General features: G+C 28.6%; 1 non-coding gene across 1 annotated transcript; it reads left to right on the top strand.

Moving 5' to 3' along the window:
* The first annotated feature begins 2,339 nt into the window (after window positions 1-2,339).
* Window positions 2,340-2,421, top strand: TRNAS-GCU (transfer RNA serine (anticodon GCU)). The gene has a single exon. It is a non-coding gene; the product is annotated as a tRNA-Ser (tRNA).
* Window positions 2,422-26,306: the final 23,885 nt, after the last annotated feature.

Below are 26,306 nucleotides of genomic sequence, written 5' to 3'. Positions count from 1 at the left end.
GCTTCGCTGAATAAAAATGTTTTGGATTGATGAACTTTAGGCGGGCTCACAAGTTTTCTCCTTTCGGATGTATCAAAAAGCAAATTCGCTCAGTAAAGATTTCTTGCATTGACGGCCCTTGGCCAAGCTCAACATTTTCTCCTCTAGGGTGTACCAATAACCGGCTGCGCTTAGTAAACATTTTCTGCATTTCGGAAGGAAAAGATTTCTTACACATCTCAAGTAAAATAAATCATTTTGATATATCCCAGAGAAGAAAACTGAAGGGCGACAATGCAAGAAATCTTTACTGTGCTAACCCGCTTTTTATGCGCTCCAGAAAGAATAAAACATTTACCATTTTTTAGGCATTGATAAATATATTGCTTTCGAATTAGAAATTATTTCACTTCTGTTGGGAGTTATTTAAAATTTGTTGGGACAAATCTATTTATTAATATAAAACCTAAACGGTACTTAAATTGCATGTAATATTCTCAAATCCCTATCCACGAAATGTTGTGCCCAAGTTAATCATGAAATTCCCAATTTGGGGAATTCATGATGCATATACTTAATATGTATAATCAAGAGCCAGACACAGACAATCATCGTTAAATGTCAAACAAATGTTTAGATTATTTTTAAATTTTTGATAATTTATGCATATTTAAACTAACATACTATACTGAAATAACATAATTATATAAATACAAGAAATTCACATACGGGCATACAAATTTAATAAACTTTATTTATAACTTTAAAAAAAATCGTACAATAATTTCTGATTATTTATAAAATTTAGTGATACCCTACACTGAATAAATGAACAAACATAATTTTCTATTAAAATTACAATAATTTATATTCGTGAGTGATTTTCGGAAGTGGGCCTTATATGGGAGCTATGACTAATTACATATTTATATCATCATAAAATTAGGTGACATGACTTGCGTATATATATAACTTATTAGGAGCGAAATTAGTGTAGATTCATATATCCTATCATATCCTAAAAAATATGGGCAATTCCATATTATCGTACGTGACATTTGTACGACTATAGAGTGGAATAGATTTTGCAAAAATAAGAGTATCTGAAAAATAATTTGTTCCATTCAGAGGGTACTATATTTTAAAATATTAAAAAGTTCTTTCGAAGTATTGTTGTTCAAAATATTGAGCGAAATAAGGGTATATCGTACGTGACATAAAACGGAACTTATTTTGAGGTACATGTAGAAATATTCGAAAATATTCGAATCGTGAGAGGCGTTATGTTTTCTTTTAATTTCTTACACTAAACGAAATATTTTTTCTTTACAATCCGTCATATTTAAATAAAAACAATCTTTGGAAGATTTTATACCGTACGTGACAGATTTTTCTCTTATAATAAAACAATATGTATTCTGTAAATATATGTATACAAAAACTAAAAAAGTGAATAGAAAATATACATTCGGTTTCAATAAACAATTTGACAGTAGCAAAAAAACAATCAGAGTCAAATTCATTTCATACTACAAGCTAATTGGGAGCCTAGTTTTCACCGCAATTTTAGCCTAAGATATACCTAAAACATTAAAAAATTAAATATAATCAGTTTAAACTATTATTTTTGTCTTTAAAATGTTGTAATATGATCTAAATACTTTCACATAGTAACATTTTATTATTTTCTTCTATTCAAATCATATTGAAAAAAAGTTTCAAGGGTTCTTGTGTTTTCAGTCGTGGTAGCGATTCTCGTGGAATTGCCCATATATGACCAATAAACTCCTATTGCGGGAAGACATTTTGATGGGGACATGGTGAAATAATGTACCGATTTCAGCCAGTTTCAATAGGCTGATTCTGAGTCGATCCGGTATACTTTAAGGTGGGTAATTAGACTAATATTTTTGGTCGTTACAAACATCAGCACAAACACATAATACCCTCCCCACTATGGTGGTGTAGGGTATAAAAATACCTATAAATAGATATGTTAATAGTCTAAAAATAAACTATTTAGGTACGTTAAGTATGACTTCTTGTAAGATCCGTTAAATTCGTTGCGAAAAGCTTTATAAAAGCTTTTGCTGATAAAGATTTTTTATTTATTAATTTTAATTTGTTTAGAGAAGTTTAAATAGACAATAAAAAATACATTATTTATTTTTTGCAAAACCAAAAATTCTTTGTTAAAGCAAAATTTTTAGAAGAAAAAACAAAAATAAATTGCAAAAACTATAACAAACAACAACAACAAGAGCACATCAATGTGATAAGAAAGAACACTTCGTGTGTGCTTTTAGATGTTTTCAATGTCACAACATTTATTTTGAGCTTTTGTCAGGCGATTGTCAAGTGACGAGGTGGCCGAGTGGTTAAGGCGTTGGACTGCTAATCCAATGTGCTCTGCACGCGTGGGTTCGAATCCCATCCTCGTCGATTCTTTTTTGAAAATATTTTTTTTTATTTTTCTATACGTATAACATATTTTTTTTTTATAATCAATTTGTTAATATGTGTGTGAAATCTTGAAATAATTTTTTTTCTTTGGGAAGTACACGGATTTCTTTTTTACCGTTTTTTTACCGTTTGATCATAAGACATTTTTTGAAATTTTAATTAAAACAAAAATGTTTGTGTCTTACTTACCACAATCGCAAAGAAATTGAATTATTACTTCAGAAAAATAAAACCAAAACAAAATGAAAAGGGCAGTTCATAAAGAAAGAGATAAATATAAAACTAGATTATTTTCTGTCTCGAGACACCACCTTTTTACTCTGTGTATCGGTGGTAATTTCACCTACATTCTAGATTTATGCATTTTAATGATATCGGGAACATAACTAAGTTTTTGATATAAAGTTTGATCCAAAAAATGTTTGCCGTTTCAACCTATTTTTATGACAAATTCGTGATAGGTATCCTTGTCTATCGTGTATTATGCATACTTGAAACAAATTTCTGTTATTTCTCTATAAATTCGAGAAATAACAAGGATTTTTATAAACATGGAGATAGATGATAAAAGTATTTATAAGAGATTTATACGTATTTAAATGATTTTCAGACTTTATTCAATTAATTGGGTTTCTGGTTTAATCGGTTAATCGAGCAAATAATTAATCGGGGTTTAGATTTAATCAGTTAGTAATAAAATATAACAAAAACGTAAAAAAAACAAAACATAACAATTCAACCAAAAAATTAATAATTTTCTTTAGTTTTAATAAAACTAGACTTGGAAAAAACTCTCTCGCTGATTGTAGATGTTGGAGAAATCGAAAGAATATCCAATATCTCAGTTATTTTTATACCATTGGATTACTTTTTGGATTTTTTAGATTTTGAATACTTTAAATAATTTCGATAAGTTCTGACAATTTTTTTTGGCCAAAGTTGTTTTTTTAATTTTTTGGAAAAAATTTTTTTCGAAGTGTTATTTTAAATTTTTTTTTTAAATTTTTAAAATTTTGAATTTTTTTTTAGTACAAAAATTAAAATTAACCCTTAATAGCACACTTAACCCTATACCTGCGAATAGGTTAACTGTATCCTATGAAGTTAAAAACTCATATACAAGTAAATATGGATATATTTTAAGTAAGAATAAACTTTTGTTTTAATATTTCTCAAAATATGTTAATTTTGTGCTTACATTTCTTGTTCTTGTGGCCTGACCACGTTAATGGCCTGGCGACTTTTTAATAACTTTAACATTTTTTAACCAATTTTTGTTTTTTATATCTCATTAAAACGACTATTACGTACACATTTCGATTCTTTTAAATTAAATTGCAAAAGTCATTACTTAATAGCAAAATTTAAAAAAAAACTGAAAAAATGCATTTTTTCTCCTTGTAAATGCACCTCAAAACTAAATCGAAAGTCGGCACGGGTTGCTTTTCTTAGAACAAGCTAAAAATTTTGTTGGTGGTATTTTAGGTCATTACGAAAGTTTTCGGGGGGTACCGTGTCAACAATTCAAAAAATTTAATTCTAAGGGACACTCTAGTAAACATACACAACTATATTTTTTCTCTGCGTGTGGCTAAAACAATTTGTTTAAACTATCATAATATAATAGGACATTATGACAATATGACTTAATAGCTGACTGTTTGAATCTCCCATATGTATATTATGGGTTCTTATTAAAGCTACGTTTCCGCATACACCGTAATCGGCACCGAAAACGAAATTCCATACATTTGCACCGAAAAAATGTTCTGAAACGAACTTTTTTTCGGTGCAAATGTATGGAATTTCGTTTTCGGTGCCGATTACGGTGTATGCGGAAACGTAGCTTAAGACGATCTATCTACACTAGGGTGGCCCTTAATAAACGAAAGTTGGAGTTGACCCTCCAGTTTGGTGAACATTAGCAAAAAAATCATCCTGAAAAAATTTTAGGTAAATCGGTTGGGGTTAAGACGTGCCGCAAGCCCTCTGAAGTTTTGAGATGCATTTACAAGGGGAAAAAATGCATTTTTTTCAGTTTTTGTAAAAATTTTGCCATTAAAAAATTACTTTTGTAATTTAATTTAAAAGAATCGAAATGTGTACGTAATTGTCGTTCTAATGAGACATAAAAAACAGAAATCGGTCAAAAAATGTTAAAGTTATTAAAAATTCGCCAGGCCATTAACGTGTCTCAGGCCACTAGAACATGAAATGTAGGAACAAAATTAACATATTTTGAGAAATATTAAAATAAAAGCTCATTTTTACTTAAAATATGTCCATATTTACTTGTATATGAGTTTTTGTCTTCGTAGGATACCGTTAACCTATTCTTAGGTATGAACAAAAAAATTTAATTTTTTTAACGGCAGTTTCAAAACTCCATTTTCAAATTTTTAAAAATTTTGTTAAAAAATTTCAGAATTTTTTGATCATCTCATTGGGATTTATTAAGAGTATAATAGGGAATTAAATCGTGAAAAAATTATGAAAATATCTCTTATAGTTTTTCCGTACCTGCGATTTAAATTTTGAAATTTTCGAGAAAAACCAATTATTTGGCAATTTTTAGGCCAATGAGCTCTATTTTCTTACTCTTATGAATTTTAAGCAAAACTTAATTAGAATATTATAGTCCAGATAATTCTAAATATACTCTGAAACTTTTACATTTCTTGTTCTAGTGGCCTGAGACACGTTAATGGCCTGGCGAATTTTTAATAACTTTAAAATTTTTTAACCGATTTCTGTTTTTTATGTCTCATTAGAACGACAATTACGTACACATTTCGATTCTTTTAAATTGAATTACAAAAGTAATTTTTTAATGGCAAAATTTTTACAAAAACTGAAAAAAATTAATTTTTTCCCCTTGTAAATGCATCTCAAAACTTCAGAGGGCTTGCGGCACGTCTTAACCCCAACCGATTTACCTAAAATTTTTTCAGGATGATTTTTTTACTAATGTTCACCAAACTGGGGGGTGAGAATGGCCAAAATCCAACTTTCGTTTATTAAGGGCCACCCTAATCTACACGCAGAGAAAAAATATAATTGGGCATGGTTACTGTAACCATTTAAATAGTGTTACAAGATTTTTAACAATATTATAGTCACAGTAACTATTTACATGATTGTGTTAACCATAATATGGTTAATTTATGATTCACATGATTGTATCAACCATATATATGGTTACAGTAAACAAATATATTTTTGTGGCAACCATATTTATGATGAATAATTTTATCATAATATGTTGTTCTCAGATTATGATAAGCCTTAAGCCGAGAGCACCATAATATGATAAGTCCTTCATCATATGAATGGTTGTCACAAACATATATTTGTTTACTGTAACCATATATATGGTTGATACAATCATGTGAATCGTAAATTAACCATATTATGGTTACCACAATCATGTAAATGGTTACTGTGACTATAATATAGTTAAAAAACTTGTAACAATTTGAAATGGTTACAGTAACCATGCCCAACTATATTTTTTCTCTGCGTGTATGAACGCCCTTCAGTCTGTCTATCCATTGAAGGCACGATAGGGTATTTTGCCATGAGCATAGGGGGATGAAATTATCCCCAAATATTCTCTTTTGCTCAGAAATGTAAGTTTTAAAATAATGTTAGGTTTAAAATATGTGTAGGTATATGAACAATATTGTTCGGAATTACCACTATTATATACATATTTTGTTCCAGATAAAAGTTAAAGATGAAATTAACCACTGAAATTTTCTAGTAATAGAATATATAAAATCGGTGCACGATTTATATTGGTGGTTGGTATATAAGATTCGGCACATCCAAATATAGCACTCTTATTTCTATTAATTTTAGAGTTTATCTAACTATAAACAAATATCTATTAGATTTTGAAATTTTGTTTTCATACAAATTTGTTCGAATCATTTTTCTTTCGACATCGTGAAACAGGCCTTGTAACTACATATTTTTTCATATTCATTTTCAAACTACTAAAATATATATTTCCTAATCCTCCATCACCGCCACTCTATTGCATTAAATTTGTAATACCACTTATTTGATTGTGGCCTCTGTGTTCGCTATCCAGCCAATCGATTATAAAAATTTCCATATTGCAAAACAGAGAAAAAAGAAACTGAAAAAGAAATCCTTGCCACAATTGCTGCAAATCACAACCACCACAATAGCAATTTACATGTGTGCGAGAGTGTTCGAGTATGCAATAAAATAAATTCCATAGACTAAATTGAATTGAAAAATCCTATAAAAAAAAATAGTATAAATCTTGTCGCAGAAAGGAAAAAAAAATTAATCCAAAAAGTTAAACTATTTGGAACTAAAACAGTATAAAACGAGGCAAAATAAAAGATGAAATTGAAATCCTTTATCGTTGTTTGACATTTGGCAGCGAAAAAAAAAATCAAAATCTTAAAGGACCTCTTTTTTATAACTCGCAACTACATATGAACATGCATGGATCATTTATGACTTATGTGAGGGTAAATGTGTGACAACACACACAAAAACGCCAACTAGTCTTATGAATAAAAATGTACTCTTACGTACAGTGTCGATCAAAACTTGTATGTGTTTGGAATTTCTTGAGTTGTGAAAAGGAGGCAGTGTTGTTAGCTCTTCAAGTTTCTACAAAAAATTTCTATTATTAAGAAAAATGAGAAGTGAAAAGGAGGCAATATATTAAAAACTTAAAATCTTCGAGTTTTATTTGGAATTTTTTATTTTTTTCTCATGAAAATTTCTGCTGTTTTCTTGATTGTAAATTAAAACACCAGCTGGAAAGAGATAATATTTTATTTTTGTTGTTTCTAAAATCTTTAATTTCTTTGCAATTGGAAAAAAAGTTATAACACGAATACTGTCCAATAAGTTTTGACTGATACTGTATGTATTATAAGAACTCATTCGTACATTTATGAATTTATGTATACGAATGAATATACGAGTTTACATGCAAATGTATGTAGTTGGTTATAATGAGTTCCATCATCATCATCACTGATGATGATTCCAGGATTTTCTATTACACATCCATAGATACATACATTTACCCGTACGCTTTTACCCATACATCCACAAATACGTCCTTTAATAGAGTTGTTATGCAAATTTAGGCAAACATACATACTTACATACATATATTTCAATGATTTTATTCATTTCGTAGTGAACAAGTATGACTGTATGATTGTCCTGTATATTTAGTTGCTGTATCTATGCTGAACATTAGGGTGGCAGTTATTTTTCACTTTTTATGTTTTGTTCTCAAGAAGCTGAAAATTTTAGCAAAATCGGATGCACATTTTTTTGAATTTTCGAGCTATATTCGGCAGTGGCGAATCTTATATACCCTTCACCAAATTATACTTTTAAATACAAATTTTAAATATTTTTAGGTAAACAAAATTTAAAAAATAGTTTTTTTCAAAATAGTTTTTTGAAAATTTTGAAAGATTTTTTTTTTAAATTTATTAGTGAAAAAAATTTTATGACAACAATATTTTTTTGGTAAAAAAAAATTCGGGTTAAAAAATATTTTTCCCGATTTTGACAAATTGTAGGTCCAAATTACTATAGCCTTATATGAGGAGTCGTAGAACAAAAGGTACTTTTTCGTATCTTATCAAAAATTGGTTTTTTGGTATTTTTATAATATTTGGGTTGAAATCTTCTAGAAACAAATTTTTTTACTAAGTAAATGGGTTCTAAACAAATTTTTACTTAACAAAACGTACAACACTAATATAAAACGAAAAAAAAATTATTTAATTTCAATGTGTAATTTGTTTATATATTAGATCAGGATTAAAAACATTCATTTAAAATATTATCGTTAACAAAAAATGGATAAAAAACATACTTTTTAATTTTGTTTTTAACAAAACGTACTTTTTTCTTTATTTTTTAACAAAAGGTTCTTTTTTCGATATTATAATGGTTTTATATCAAACACCCTTAACATTTAATGTGGTGACTTATGGCAGTTAGATGTATCTATTGATAAGTAAGAAACTTGTTACCATTTCTAGGTTCATGCAGTTTTTTAAGGGGGTGAAATAAATAAAACTCATTTTCCCAAAAATTTTAAATGTGCGAAAAAGTACCTTTTGTTCTGCGGCTCCTCATATAGTACATCGTTGCAATGGACATTGAAATATCTATTATTGGACAACCATATTGTCTATATTAATGACTCAGTAATCCAGATACAGATAAAAAATAGGCCAAAACTCTAGGTTATCCCGGTTTTTTCCTTATATCTCAGCTATTTATGGGCCGATTTTCTTGATTTTTAATAGCAACCGAGCCCGATATATTTATGTATCAATCATGTTTGTAAGTTATTTGGGGGCTACGGAAAGTTGATTTCAACATACAGACGGACATGGCTATATCGGCTTCGGTAACTATAACGATTCAGAATATACATATATACTTTGTGGAGTCGCAAATGAGAAATTACAAACTTAATGACAAACTAATATATGGGGGATTTCACGTCAAGTGAAATGGGCCCTCTTTTTAAAATTATTTTTTCTCAAAAGAAAGCTTAGGTCCATTCCTTTAAGAGCTTTTTGGTATCTTAGTGGGATGCGAGTGGGATAGTATTAAAATAAATGTTTTAACACAAAAATTTTATGTCTTGATTTACAAAAAAACTGGTGAGTTAAATAGATGATATTTACAAGCGACACTTACATCGACACAAAAGAGTGCTGATGAGGGGGTGGTGGCTAACCCCGAAAATGCATTCCATTCTGCCGTGTGTCTAAATATAACTTTTTCAGTATTCTTTAGAATTATGGAAATTTAATAGAATAAATTGTATTTCTAAGGAAATCAATTTAATGAACTTGAGCCTAAATAATAATTAATAAAATATTTATTTTGATAGATAGACCACTCGCATCCCACTAAGAGACCAAAAAGCTCTTCCAGGAATGGATATAAGCTTTCTTTTGAGGAAAAAAAATTTAAAAAGAGGGCCCATTTTGGAAAAAGTTCGATTTTGCCAAAAAAAAAAATCAAAAATTTTATATCTTGAGTTACAAAACATTTATTTTGCTATATACCCCACTTGCATCCCACTAAGCAACCAAATAGGTCTTAAAGTAATAGACCTAAGCTTTCTTTTGAGCAAAAATTAAAAAAAGGGCCCATTTTAAAAAAAAGTTAGATTTTTTAAAAAAAAAATCAAAAATTTCATATCCCACTCGCATCCCACTAAGCGACCAAATAGGCCCTCAAGGAAAATATCTAAGCTTTATTTTAAGAGAAAAAGGGCCCATTTTGAAAAAAATTTCAAAAATGTTTTTGATTTCGGAAAAAAAATATTCAAAATTTTTTTAAATATTTTTTTTTGAAAGATTGAAGAAATAGCTATCTAAACTATTTGGGACACATTTTGCTAAGAACAATAGGTAATAAGTTACATGGATGAGAAAAATCACATGTTTGGCCAAAATGTCAAATTTTGACGCCATCTACCTCCGAGAGTTCTTGACCGATCTTGTTGAAAAATTGTGTCTGAATCACTATCTAATAGGTCTAACCTTGGTGCATATTTCATCCTGATCGGAAGATATCGATTTTAAAAGTTGGTTCACTTGACATGAAATGCCCCATATGTATACCCTTGCCACTCATGATAAAGGGTATTAAAAGTAAGAGTGTTATATTCAGCTGTGCCAAATCTTGTATAGGGGACTTGAATCACTTATGGTCCGAACTGTACAGAACATGATAGAGTGATTAATTTCTTAAAACTTTAAATGATCGGGCTTCACATACGACTACTTATGCTTCCAGTTATTGTAATGGATCCATTTTCCATCGGAAGTAATGATTCGGTGCAAAAATTATGATTTTCTTTTATAGCGTTCAAACATAATCTCGGACATGCAAACTCGTCTCTCGGATTCCCTGCTTTTGGATGAATCCTGATGCTCGCAAACGTTTTGAAATTGCAGCTTGAGCAGCTCCCAATGATTTTGCAAGCTCTTGTTGAGTTTTACAACAATATTCATGGAGTTCATGTCAGCTAGCTTCTTTAGTTTGGGCCCTATCGTGTTTTCAACAGACAGACTGATGGACATAGGAGTTTTTCTGAATTAAATTTAGCTAAATATGAGCCACCCTAGTGGGCAAATTTTATATCATCACATATGAATCTTTTAGTTATGAATGTATGTCGTCTGTTTGTATGATATTTCGCATGGATTTAAGATGATATGAGTAATTTAGAAAATAAATTTCATTTGCATATGTATATTTGTTATTATTTCATACCCTTCTACCTTTTTCATTGCCAATGCTACAAATTGGTTAAGAGTTAGGAGTATTTGGGCTTATTTAACTCTGTTGCAGAATTGAAAGTATTTTATGTTTTTAAGTTATTGGATTTTAAAGATTAATGCACATTTTTATTTTAATAACTGTATTATCTTGTTCTTCATTATTGTTTATTCAATAAATGATTAATAAATTTAATCTTATTATAGCTACTTAAATCATGGATGTAACAATAAACTGCTAATGTTGGCTGTAGTTGCCATCTTCCATTTATTTGTCACGTTAATGGCAGTCTTTTGGATCTGTCCGTGTCAGTCTAAAATTTGTATATTACACACAAAAAACTGTAAAATATGCAAAATTAAAGCATCGATATGCATAGGAAAAATTTAAATTAATTTGATTGTAATAAAAATCTGGGGCCGATTTACCACATTCGATATCGAGTAAATTCGATCGTAATTTTCTTATTTGAGATTACGACATTCGATATTTAGTACATTTTGTTATAATTACGATATCACAATTATTTTTCGATACGATAGTTCATTCGATCACGAGAGCGGTAATTCGGGCCCTGGTTGCATTATATGACAAAAAATAATATATTGTAAAAAACAAAAATAAAATGAAACATTAAAAACCAATATTTTTGCCTTCGACAGACAGACATACCGACGGACATAGCTAGGATGTTTTTAAGTTTCATAAGGACACAAAATATATAGTTATGGAGTCTACAACAAATATATTTTGGAATAAATTAAACTAATATTAAGAACAACTGCAACGAATATCCTATTTAAATATTTAAAAAATATAGAGGTAAATTACAGTATTAAATAATTTGCGATTTTAAACTAAAATTAATTAATTTTAGAGCGATATACATACATAATTATAATGGCTGGAACAAAATATTGTTCAAGTGTCAAATTTAATTTAATAAAATACTATCGAGGAGGAATATGCCAATAAGATATTTGCGAAAAATGTTATATTCACATTATTGTATGAATCATATATATGGTTACAGTAAACAAGTACAATATGTTTGTGACAACCATTTTTATGATGAAGGACTTATCATATTATGTTGCTCTCGGCCTATATATATCATATCATAATCTGAGAAGAACATATTATCATATGATGATTCATCATAAATATGGTTCTCACAATTATATACTTGTTTACTGTAACCATATATATGATTGATACAATCATGTGAATCGTAAATTAACCATATTATAGTTACCACAATCATATAAATAGTTACTGTGACTATAATATTGTTAAAAAAACTTGTAAAAATATTGAAATGGTTACAGTAAACATGCACAACTATATTTTTTCTCTGCGTGTGGGCTTAAAAGCTAAGAAAGTTGCGAAGAACCATTTATATCGCAGACAAATCGTAAAGCTCACTTTAAATTTGCTCGAGAACACTTGAATTGAACTGTTGCGATGAATCTAAATTTAATTTCGTGGATTCTGATGTAATGTAATTCCAAATACTGTACTGGAACTGTTAAGCATGGTGGCGGTCATGTTATGGAGTGAGGTTGCTTTTCTGGTGGACCGAATTCCTTCAAAATTTTCCTATTAGTAAATATGTAATTAATAAAACAAGTAAAACAGCTATAAGACAACTATACACTTCACCAAAGTATACTTTAATATATTTTAAAATAAAGATTAAAAACAATTTTTGTTGAAAAAGTATTTTTGATAAAAATAATGATTGGTTCAAAATTTTTTAGCTGAAATAATTTTTACCGATTTTTAGCCACAGTTGGCCCAAGTTTCTAAATCTTATACATCGTCGGAAAGGTCTTTGAAATATCTATAATTATATATCCACTAGCTGAACCCGGTCCGCGTTGCTGGCCTTTCGAAAACATCTGTTTTATATTGCATCTCGATCTCGACTTTAATATACAGTGTCGGAAAAAGTCAGTAATCCAAACTTCAATGTTAATACATGTGGTGGCTTTCCGCTGGTTCAAATGAATTCAAAAATTCAGTAGGACAATTGACGACTTGTTCTTCGTTCATTACTGTGTCAATCGATTTTTATTTTATTGTTTCGCCAGACACTTTCAATTGTATTTGGTCATCGAGCTTGTTAACATCATAATTTTTTGATTTCATATGAAAATTTCTTATTCATGCACCTAATATGCAAGAGTAAAACAAAATTGTTTATCACAGACCGAAAATCAAAAATCTGACTATACACTGTTACCCTAAAGGCTTTTCTGAAGATTCCGTGAAAATTTTATCAATATCGGTCCAGCCACTTGGATTGGATTTTTACACGCCCTCCGCCCACTGATCGAATATTAAAAATCTGACTATACAGTGTTACCTGCTGGGCTGTTCTGAAGATTCCCTGAAAATTTTATCAAATTCGGTCCAGCGGTTTTTTATATAAATATATAGATGGCATTAGCGGTATAATGTAAAAATTTGATTTTGCCACACCCCTCCGCCCACAGACTGAAAATCAAAAATCTGACTATAGAGTGTTACCCGCTAGGCTATTCTGAAGATTACCTGTAAATTTCATTAAAATCGGTCCTGCCGTTTTTGAGTTCATTCGGAACATACATCCATGTTTATGTATATATATGAAAAATGTTTGTATGAGAAAATTCGAAAATCTCCTTTACGAAAGCACCGTATGGACCTAATGTAGTATTTTAGGTGTCTAAAACCATGTTCAGAAAATTTCCTTTCCAATGATACCAGTTTGGAGCTAATCGGTTAGATGGTCTCAGAGTCTATAACGGACATAGGTAGAAACATTTTTTGTATTTTATATATATAGATAGATAGATATTGTCTATATTAATGATTTAGTAATCTAGATATAGATCGCAAATAGTTCAAAATTCGATGTAGTCGTAGGTTTTTGGATGTGTATAATTTTAAATAGGAGGCCTTCATACGTTAGATTTCTGATTTAGCCTATTTGTATACCCTATTATCATTTGAATATGTCATGTAAGCCTTTTATCAGCCTAGGACCAAATCTGTTCACAATAGGCAAAAATACCCATTTTTCACGTTTTTCACATATAAACATTTTTTACAGAAAAATGTTTTTCCAGAAAACAATTTTTATCTGAAAGAAAAACGTTTAAATCGAAATTCTTTCACTTTATTATGTTTTTTTTTCACATGAATTATTGAAAAATATTAAAATGAAAGATGTATTAAATGATGCATACAATTGCAGCACACCAATGCATACACCTACAACATATTGAATTCTAACATATGTTTTAAAAAACTCGTATACTTCCATAGAAAAATACGTAAAGAGATAAGTATCTACTTCTGTATTAAACTGTATTAGACAAACTATAATAAAAAATATGTATGATAAAGAAAAAAAAGAAAAATGATAAATTTTATTCTGATCGAACTGTCATCAAACCATTTACCACACACACACACAAATTCCACTACAGAACAACAAATACAACGCACTATTATTAGTTTTCCAAGGAAAAGCATACCCAGGAACTTAAATTTAACAAAGGACTCTTTCTATATGACTGCAGTTATTCTTATAAAAGAGATGGATTACAAAAGTTTTGACGTTTTTTATGGTATTTCTATTGAATGCAGTGGCAAAGATAGTAAATTTAATTTGGTTTTTTTCTTAAATTTATTAAGAAAATGTGAGAAAAAAGAGAGAAACGATAGAAACATAAAACTGCAAGTGATAAAATTTGCCTCACTTACACATATAGAGGAATATGTGAGAGGACATAAACCAATAAGGAATTGCAAGGATATGAATTTGTCACCAGCAAAGTATATTAAGAAGTTATAGCCAAGCCGAGTTCTTGTTGGTGTGTGGTTTTATTTTTATTACACTTAAATATACATTTATAATACAGACACACAAACATATATGTATATTTGAAATATAAAAATCATATAAAAAGGACATACATATGTATGAATTTCCGTTCAATAAACATTTGAATGGAATTTTAATAATGTAAACGTTTTGTAAACGATTGATAAGCAATATTATGATTTTCTGTTTAATAACGGAAATTTATATATATATATATATATATATATATATATAACTATTTAAAAAATTATCGGATTTTTTATAAATTTTTATGAATAGGGCAAGTTTGTAACTTTTTGTTTGAAAAGTAAGCTTTTCCATATTTCACAAGTTTTTCGAAAAAAATGCATATTTTGCTGATCCTTTCTTAAATATATATATTTCGCACTTCGACTTTAATTTCGTTATATAATATAAATTATTACTTTTGCGTTTATACAAAAACTGAAAATATTGGTTTTAGACCCCATGACTTATATATATTTTGAGTCTTTATGGAACTTATAGACCATCTTACTATGTCCGTCGGTTTGTTATAATTTTCTTTTTTTTCTGACCCCATTTTTCATTTACGGGGTCGTAAATAAAGTACATATATGTATTCTGGATCGTTATAGCCATGTTCGTATATCCGTCTGTATGTTGAAATCAACTTTCCGTAACCCCAAATTAACTCACATACATGACTCATACATCAATACATCCGCTATAGTTCCTGTTCGGTTGCTATTTAAATTTGGTTAAATTACCTCATTTGTTTAACTATTTTTGACCTATATCTTTATTACTAATTTTAGACATTTACAACAGCGTATTTTTCTGTTGTTTTCTTTTAAAATTATGTGGCATGTCTTCTATATATATGAAACTTATTTGTGTTGAATTTTATTTGAATACCAACATTTTTAAGAAATCTATACTCGTTAAAATGATTTTCGGAAGTGGGTCTTATATGGGAGCTATGACTAATTATAGACCGATCGTTACAAAATTTGGTGTAATGACTTTTGTATATATACAACTTATTTGTGTTAAATTTTATTGGAATACCAACATTTTTAAGAGATTTATGCTGTTTAAAGTGATTTTCGAAAGTTGGCCTTATATGGGAGCTATGAATAATTATGGACCGATCATCACAAAATTTAGTGGTGCCAGTTAGGCTTATATAAAACTTATTTTTGTTGAATTTGTTTCGGATATCAATATAAATAAGATATTTATGAGAGATTAATTATTTTCAGATAGGGCAATCGTATGGGGGCTAGGAGAAATAATGGACCGATTCTAACCAAATTCAATAGGCTCCGTCCGTGGGACAATAGGAAAGCTTGTACCAAATTATCTTTGAAATTGCGACCTGTACTTTGATTACAAGGTTTATATGGACGGACAGACGGACGGACGGACATCGCTTAATCGACTCAGAAAGTGATTCTGAGTAGTGAATGGTATGGAAAGCTGATAATCGATTAACGATTATGCCAATCAACTATTTACGAGTTGGATTTTTAGTCGATTAATCGAACCCAATAATCGATTTTTTAGTCGATTACGGTTTTTTTTTAATCATTTTTCAAACAAATTTAGATTCCTTTCTTTTTAAATAAAAACACATTTATTATATATAATTTTTTAAAAGAAACATTTTTATTAAATTTCTTTTTTATTAAACAAAGAAATCATTAAGAAAACAATTATTACAAAAAATATAAATGCTTTGGTTTATAAAAAATTTAAATTGTTAATAAAAATTAAATGTTTACAAAAAATAATTATTTTTTATTTAAAAGTACATTTCTGATTAACAATTTGTAATTAAAACTTTGAATTGTTTGTTTTTTTTTTGTTCATATATGTTTTAAATACATTATTTGGGAAAATAAGTTTTGGTATTTAAATTTTTTAACAAAAACTTAGGTTTTATTTAGTTTTTTTTTATATTGAAAAATGATTAATTTTTGGTATTACTTTTTAAATGAAAAATGTAGATATTTTAAAAAAAATAATGTATAAACTTTATTAAAATTATATATGTATTTATATAAAGTTTATATATTATTTTTTCTTTTTTAAATAAATAAATCTCTTTTGTTTGTACTTTAGTTTATTTCAATATTTTTAATTAAAAATAACTTAATTTTCAATTAAAAAATTATTTTCTTTTATTTGTTTATACTTTTTAGTTTGTAATTTGGTATTTCAATATTTTTAATTCAAAATAACTTTATTTTCAATTAAAGAAATTCTTTTCTTTGTTTGTTTATATTTTTAGTTTGTTTGTACTTTGGTTCATGTAGTTTTTTTATATTTATATTTTTTATTTTAAAAATATTGTATTTTTTTTGTAATTTGATTTATTACTATATATTAAATTTTGAATATATTAAATACATTTTTATTTAAAAAAATATATTTTTTTTTGTACATTGTCTTTTTTGTTTGTAAATATTTAATTTTTTTATTTAAAATATATTGTTTTTAAATAATTTAATTTTTAATTAAAATTAGTTTTTTGGTTTAGTATTATTTTTTTTAAATACATATTTTCTTTTTATTGTTTTTGATTGTACTATAGTTTATTTTAATATTTTTAATTTAAAATAACTTAATTTTCAATCAAAAAATTCTTTTTTTATTTGTTTATACTTTTAGTTTGTTTGTACTTTGGTTTTTTTATTGTATTGTTTTTTTATATTTACATTTTTTATTTTAAAAATATTGTTTTTTTTTTTTGTAAATTGATTTTATTACAATATTTTCAAATTTTGAATAATTAAATACATACATAAATTTTTATTTAAAATTATGTTTTTTGTACTTTAGTTTATTTCAATATTTTTAATTTCTTAAAATAACTCTTTTGTTTTTTTTTATATTTATATTTTCTATTTTAAAAATATTGTTTGTTTTTTTGTAATTTGATTACATTATTATTTTAAAATTTTGACATTTTTATTTAAAAAATATATATTTTGTTTGTACTGTCTTATTGTTTGTAAATATTTAAATTTTTTATTTAAAATATATTGTTTTTAAATAATTTAATTGATATTTTTCGTAAAATTGATATTTTTCTTAAAATTGATATTTTTCGTAAAATTGATATTTTTCGTAAAATTGGTGTTTTCGTAAATTCAATATTTTTCATAAAATTGATATTTTTCGTAAAATTGATATTTTTCGAAAATTGATATTTTTCGTAAAACTGATGTTTTTCGTAAAATTTATGTTTTTCGTAAAATTGATATTTTTAGAAAAAATTGTATTTTGGAGAATAACACTTACTTTATTTTGGTTAGACTCCTCATCGGATGAATTTATTTCTGTAAAATCTTCTTGGGGCTTTCCTTTCTTGATCACAATTTTATGGGACTTTTGGAGGTGAATTGATAAGCTAGAGGTGCTTCCGCAAAAGGCCAATTCCTTTTTGCACACGCAGCACTTAGCCTTTTGTCCCGAACATACTTTTTTAAAATATTGCCAGACGTGGTTTGGCATTATTATTTTTTTTAATGTATTGTTTATAATTTTACGCAGTTCACAAACACTTTATTATCACGGCTGCCAATTTAAATAAAAAAAGGACGCCAAGCGCTTTTTGTAGTGTAAAACACCCACGCTTATTACTAAACAGGGTTGAATTTTCGATTAATCGAAGCCAATAGTCGACTTCAGTATAAAGTTGGTAGTGTAGAATCGAAAACAAAATAGTCGACTTTTTACAGCAATAATCGATTACTCACCATAATCGAAGTCGTTTTACCATTCCCTAATTCTGAGGAGATTGATATAATTTAAGGTAGGTATTGGGACAATATTTTAACATGTTACAAACATCAGCACTAACCCAATATTCCCTCCCCACTATGGTGGTGTAGGGTATAAAAAATTGGTGAAGGGTATATAAGATTCAGCAAAGCCCAATATAGCACTCTTACTTGTTTATATGTATTTCATTTTTATAAATTTAAAACATACTTTAAAACTTGTCCAAAGAAAAAGCAAAAAAAAATAAAAATTCAAATGCATTTATAAAAATTAAATAAAATTTATGTGAGGTAGATTTTTTATGCTAAAACTGCACTACATACATATACAGTGAGCCTCAAAAGTGAGTAAACGCCAGCGAATTTTTTGATTTTTGTAAGATCACGAAAATCGTTATAGTTCGACTTAAATCTTTTTTTTCACAACCGAATCTATTATTCAACCCAATCTCCAACAAACCGAAACTATAAAATTTTAATCGATGGATATATTTTAGGATTTTCATTATCTTTAAAAAAATCAAATAATTTTTGGTGTATACTCACTTTTGCGGCTCACTGTATGTTCTTTATAGAAGGCAAACAAAAAACTTCCTTTCAAACGTGCGTTAGTTTGAAGTTTATTGAATAAGGAAATAAGCAAAGAGTAACAAAAAAAAACCAAAGAGAACAGAGATATAGAGACACGAAGAACGCATTAAGATTAAGTAGTATGTTTGAGTAAGACGCCTGAAAGTCTGCACTAGTTACGTATAGAATAGATGAAGTAATATATCTTTTTTATAACCGACCATATCCGATGCTACTTAAGGTAAATTGTGAACTTTCTAACAATATACATATGTATGTATGAATGTAATACAAATTTTCAAACATACAAGACTACTGCTGTATTACCAATAGCTGCAATATTTATGTATGTGTGTGTTAGAAAAAAATGTGTAGCATACTTTTAAGCAGCAGCCCAAGAAACCTCCAGTTGTATAAAGCAGACAGACAAAGTACAATAAAGAAATGTGTAGGAAATTTGTGTTTTAAGTGAATTATTGTCACATTGGCGTCCTGAAAATTCTCTTGTTCTCTACGCACTTCTTGGCATAATAAATTTAAAACAATAGAATTTGTTTGCAGTAACAGAAAAGAAAAATTTTGAATTATTTCCCTGTAAAATGATTATAAATCAAATTTAGAATACACATTTTATAAGGTAGCAATATTTGTGCCTTTTTGGCATACAAGAAATATCATTAATTTTGTAACTTTTACTCGTTCTTTCAATTATTCCCACATCTTTTTTTTTTTCTATAGAAAAATTCAATCTTTCAAATTAATGAAATTAATCTTGCTTGTGCAGTTTTTTGTCTATTGGCTCGTAGTCATACATGTGGACTACATTGTATTTCCAGCGCATGAAAGATAATCAATTAAAATCTTGTCGAATTAAATGCTTGCCTGACTTCAACTAATTATGCAATTCTCCGCCTTTCACTGCTTCTCTGTATTCTAAACATTCAATCACCTGGTAATACCACTCTTATATACAGAGTACATTTGTGTAGAGTTAATGTTTACTTACAGTTGTGTGGTCTTAAAAAGCAGTAGGTAACATTTAATTGAGACGACTTGGATTTATATTGTGGAGTTTTATTTTAACGATATATACTGGTGGTTTAGAAACTTTATAGAATAATTTTCGTATATTTTCTTAATTAATTCCAGACAAGAGGTGGTGTGTCATATTGTCTCATGTCGTAATGGACAAAGAATTTCGTTTTTTTTTTGTCATTTTTATTTACTGTGTATGATTCCGAACTTGACTTGAAAATTCCATATCAAAACAATAAATTTTCGTGATGGAGTATGGATTGTTCCTTACTTCTCCAAAGGCTTCATTCTGACAAACAAAGGATGACGTTCCATTCGTGAGTTTGTTAAAAATCCCAGTTCCTAATTTGTCCAATATTACGACAAGAAATAAAACAAGTTCTTTGCGAAGTGTATCTATATCTGGGATAAAATGCATTTTTAGGTTACCAGAATTTTGTACTGCTCTACAAGCGGAAATTTCTGTTATAATGCTCAGAGCTAACTGGCATAGGTACCGGGTGTTTACACGACATCAAGGTTTACAGCATAGGGTAACATAGAGCCGAAACGTAATTGTCAGAAACCTAAGTCTGTTGTCAAAAACCTATCTCTGGCAACAACAAAATACATGCTACTCAATGTATTTTGTTATTGTATCAGACATATGATATGTCTAATTCTCTATGGTTTACAGTATAATGTGGATTATCTTTGAATGAGATAACGAGACATTCTAGAATAACGGTAATATGAATTGGATGAGGATGCGATCAACTGTGATGCTGGTAGGACGAATTAACTTATCGGATTCAAGCGCCAACTGATAAAGCTAATCGTATCAGCTATTACAACATGCGCATGATATGAATATGGTTCAACGAATACTGTGAAAACTGTCGTAATCAGAATGATGAAGAATAGTCTGTGTCTTATTTACTCTAACAATATACGGTATTCGCCAATACTAAGCGTACTTTGTTGTCAGCTTTTTCTCGTGCTTAGAGAAACTGTCGACGATGAATCTTAGATGCATGTTTTCCTTTATCAGAGAATCTGGTTGGTTCGATATGGAAACAACACGTGTCGATTGAGAAAGTGTCTGTCCACTTCATGGATATCAGTTCTTATCGATATCTACCTGAAATATTCCCGGTACGGGAAATCCCAGGAATTCCGCAAAATTTTCAATCCCGAAAATAGTTTAATGTGATGTTTTTTGAACTTGATTTTCTCTAAAAGATGATAAAAACTCCAAAAACTCGTGTATGTTCAAGACTGTCACAAAATTCTATTCCGACCGAAAGTGGAATTATTTTAGTATTTAGCTTTTTAACAACGAGTAAAACGAAAATTTTTGGAATAAAACTACCTTCCTGGAACTGTATTTTGTTTAATATTATTGGGTTTTCTTCAAGTTTTAATTAACATCTTTACATAATTTTTGATTTAATAAACAAAACATTGCTAATTCAAAATTCAAAAATATAAAATATTTATTTTTTGCGAATTGCCAGAATTAATTGGAACATAACGAAGGTACAACAAAATCTAATGAAAGTTTGAGCCATTCCGATACAAATGGTGACAGGTTTGTATTAGAAATCGAGTCAGTTTATCTCTTTACATTAAATTTTTATTGGATTTTTTTATTTGTATCCGATTACATTTTAAAAACAATTTGCAGATTTTTAACGAAGTCTACATTCTTAAAATTAAACAAATTGGAATTAGGCGGGAATTCCCGGGATCCCGTGAAATTTTAAAAACTAATCCCGATTTGCCGGGAAATGAAAAAAGTGCGGGAAAAAAATCTCTAATCATGCTAACAAATAGTTGGAAGTGACGTACTAGTTTTAGACGCTTCAGTAAAGACTAAGGAACCTGATTCATTAAAATGGTCATTAAGCCAGGTTATGAAAATCTGTATGAAAATCATTGAATATATATATAGAAACAGTGGTTTTCATATACGTTTTCTAAGCAGACGTTATATCTTTTTTAGCTAAATCAGGCATAAGACCACATTATTCCGAATATCGAAAATTACCGTCCAATTATCTTTGGTTGTTGGATATGTAATCCATTCGACTCTCCAAGTTCAGACGATCCATGCCATATCTAATACGAACATGCTGAATTTGGCAGACTCCTTGAGGGATTACTAAAACAGAATATGTATTTGACATGAGTGGGAAGCAAATCTATCATTGTCTCCAAATTGACTTAAATCGTATCGCAGCAGGAATTTCAAAAACACCGGACTACGCCACACAGTGGAATAGAAAAAAAGAGGAAAATAAATCTGTGACTTCTTAACGTTTAGGCCGGTTTGAATGAAATTTCATGTTCGCAAACAATTATCTCTTATAGATTAGGAGTTATTCGCATTTAAAAGACTCATCCAGTCGACTACTAACATACGCCAAACGGTTCTAAAGGAGTTTTCAATATGTTCGGATATATGTTAGAATTGAAATTGATAAGAATTATTTGAAAGGCTTATCAATGACATTATCTGTAGAATGTAACATTATTGAAATGGCACCCAAAACTTTACTGATTATCATGCAGCCAAGAGGTCCAATTTTCTATGACTTCGGATTATTACATGGGCTATGTTGGTTTTGATTGCCTACTGATATAGATCTGCGACTTGAGGAAATCTTACAAGCAAAGTGGCCAATCAATCTCATCCTTTTTGAAGAAGTACGGACCAATGATGCCTCAAATGCATTCACACTAGCTGGAACTCGTGCGGATTGACATCATCCCAAATCCGATTGTAAAATTGTATTAAAAAATATTTTCAATAGTGATTGAAGACTCTGCTGAATACAGATGTAAAAATAATTATGAAAATGACAACTTGTTGCTATTTTTATGCCCATCAATGTAAATTGGAATATAGAATAACCACACAGTATCTACTATGTATTGTATGTATAGAAGTAGTCAAGTATTATACGGTCAAAGTATTTGAACTTAAAGCGATTATAAAGAACTCTAGTACATAGAGAGAAGCTGTGAATAAAAAATAAAATAAAAAAATATTGAATAAAACGACTATTCATCATTAAAGCAATCAATCAATTTAAGAACATTTAATCCACACAAATCGTGTGTAACACAAGGCACAAGGTTGTGTTTAAGAATTTATAGCAAAAAAATAAAATTAATATGTTGGACCGATATTCGAATTAATGCTAACAATTTTTATAATGTTATAATAAAGAGTGAAATGTTTAATATTAGTAAAATTTAGTACTACTACAATTTATAAAATTATATTAAATAATAAAAAAGAGTAATTAAAAAATGTGTTGCATATAGTCCAGCACAAGTTTTAAGCTAATATTTTAGTAACTCCATATAAACCAGAAGACAAAAGTCAACAAATTGCGTTTTTTATGAATCATGATTTACTTGTTCTATATTAAAATGTTTAAAAAATCAAATTTTAATTCTGTAAATTTTTATTAAAGAAAAAGGCTTTAACTCTCCTCCTACTGCTAATAAAATACATCAAATCAACTTTCATTGTGCACACATTCAACACGAATATAAACAATCCTTGAGAGGGTTGACATAATTGTACAAAATAAATTTAAATTTTAATTTCAAATATAGAAGGTCTTCTCTCCAATCCAATAGCTCAACAAGCAACAACTCAATAACACACGTAGAACAAAACCCAGCCCAAACACAAGGATAATTTTCATGCATAAATAAAACTTAACAAACCAAACCGAATGAAATGAAATCGAATCAAATCTAAACTCAATTGATTTAATCATTGAGTGCAATTACATTAATGATACTTAGTTTAACATGCTGTTTTTTGTTGGGTGATAAAAGTGGCGACTAACTCTGCTTGCCAGCCAACTATAGTGTGAGTCGTTATTAAGTGTCAGGTTGATAAAGGAGTTATTTCAATTGGTAGAAATTTAGTTCTTAACTTAAGACAAATTTTTCCCTACTCTAGAAAATTTTCGCGAAATTTCTTTCGGTGGTATACAAAATATGGCACAGCCGAATACTACACTTTTACTTTTTAAAGTTAAAATATATATTTATTTTTTTTGGTTTAAAAAAGGAAAAATACTTTCATTCAGTTTGTATTAGATTTGATTTAACAAAATTGTAATCATTTAAAGGTTTGAATGAATTCTGTTATGTATTAATTACATTATCAATTAAATCAATATACAGTGATGTGAAAAATAATAAGGACACTAATGTACCATAACAATATGTGATGATAAATTAAGTAAAATGAGATAATTGCCGACAGATAACTGTACTCATTTTTAGGTAATTTAGTACAAAAACACAGTAATTTTGACTCCAAGTGCTATTAAGGGTTAATATTAATTTTTGTGCTGTTATTGTAAATACTTCATTTTATATTTTTCTTAAGTTTCATCAAAATCGGCCCAAAAATATATAATATTTCGCTATCTTTACATTAGAAATTCCAAATATTGAAAAAATTGACTTTTGACCTTCACGATTTAAGGGTTAACGTTTTCCGATTTTAGGAAAACATTCAGACTATATTTAAAATTACCTGGACTATAATATTCTCATCAGAGTTTACTCAAAATTAATAACAGTAAGAAAATTGGGCTCATTCGCCAAAATATGGCCAAAAAATTAGTTCTCCATAATTGGTCATAACTCCCTTATAACTTTACTTAACAGTTAACTTGAAATTAATTTCAAATCCATATCTACGAATTAAAATTACAAAAATAATTGTATATCTATTTGTTGAAATTATGGGCATTAGAACTCCATCTGTATTTAAGAAATAAAAATCAAAATCTTCAATATTCATCAGAGTATAAACCCTTTGTTTATAGTTCGTCAGAGTTAGAACCTGCAGAATCCGATGTCTCTAAATGTTATTACAGGTGACACGCCCTTTACTTCATCTTCAACAGAGTGTTTGAAACTTTTATTAATAAGAACTATTCATTATGGAATTTTATACGAAACAAATGTTTAGAATATAGTTATCCAGAAAACTGTTACCTAATTCGAAACCCATTATTTTTTTAGAACTCTAGAAATGTGTTTTTATTTCCATGGTGAAATCAACATTCCGAAGCTCTCAAATAACTTACAAACATGATTGATCCATCAATATATCGGTTATAGTTCTGGTTCGATTGCTCTTATAAATCGGGAAAATCGGTCCAAAAGGCTAAGGTATAAGTATTAAATATGATTACATAATAAATATAAAATTAAAGACTTTTCCAAATGTATATAATTTCATAGAAATTCGAACCGACAATGGTTAAAATCGGGAAAAACTGTTTTTTTACCCGGCTGTGCCGAATACAGAAATCTTACTTGTTGATTTTGACTGTGTTTCCATGACAAACAATGAATGATGAAACGATTTTTATTCAATACTAGCTGAGCCGACAGACGTTGTCCTGTCCAAGTTAAAAAAATGCTTGTGTTCGATTTGTGAAATTGTGAGAAGCGGTTTGAAAATAGTTAAAAAAGAAAAAAAAAAAAAACGAGAGACAAAGAACATAAGTTCGTTGTCAAAAACCTAAGTCTTGCAACAACAGAATACATGTAAATCAATGTACATACATATTTTGAGTTTTTATATAAGTAATCGAATTTTGGTCTGAAATATGAGTGATCACAGATCTAGCCCCTTTTCTTGATTAAACGCTTATTGACCGAGTTATTAGCGATTTTAGATATTGTGACTTTTTATTTAAAAAATCGATTTATGGCCAGAAATATGAGTGATCACAGATCGAGCTCCTTTTCTTGATTAAACGCTTATTGGCCAAGTTATTAGCGACCTTTGATATTTTGAGCTTTTTTATATAAAAAATCGATTTTTGGCCAGAATATGAGTGATCTCAGATCGAGCTCCTTTTCTTGATTAAACGCTTATTGGCCAAGATATTAGCGATTTTAGATATTGTGAGTTTTTATATAAAAAATCGATTTTTGTTCAGAAATATGAGTGATCACAGATCAAGCTCCTTTTCTTGATTAAACGCTTGTTAGCCAAGTTATAAGCGAATTTAAATATTTTAAGTTTTTATATAAAATATCGATTTTTGTTCAGAAATATGAGTGATCACAGATCGAGCTCCTTTTCTTGATTAAACGCTTATTGGCCAAGTTATTAGCATATTTAGATATTTTTTTAGTTTTTATATAAAAAATCTATTTTTGTTCAGAAATGTGAGTGATCACAGATCGACCTGCTTTTCTTGATTAAACGATTATTGGCCAAGTTATTAGCGATTTTAGATATTGTGAGTTTTTTTATA

Source organism: Calliphora vicina, chromosome 1 (assembly GCF_958450345.1).
Source record: "Calliphora vicina chromosome 1, idCalVici1.1, whole genome shotgun sequence".
Lineage (NCBI taxonomy): Eukaryota > Metazoa > Arthropoda > Insecta > Diptera > Calliphoridae > Calliphora > Calliphora vicina.
Note: the sequence above shows the minus strand (reverse complement) of the source record. Positions and strands in the feature narration are given on the sequence as shown.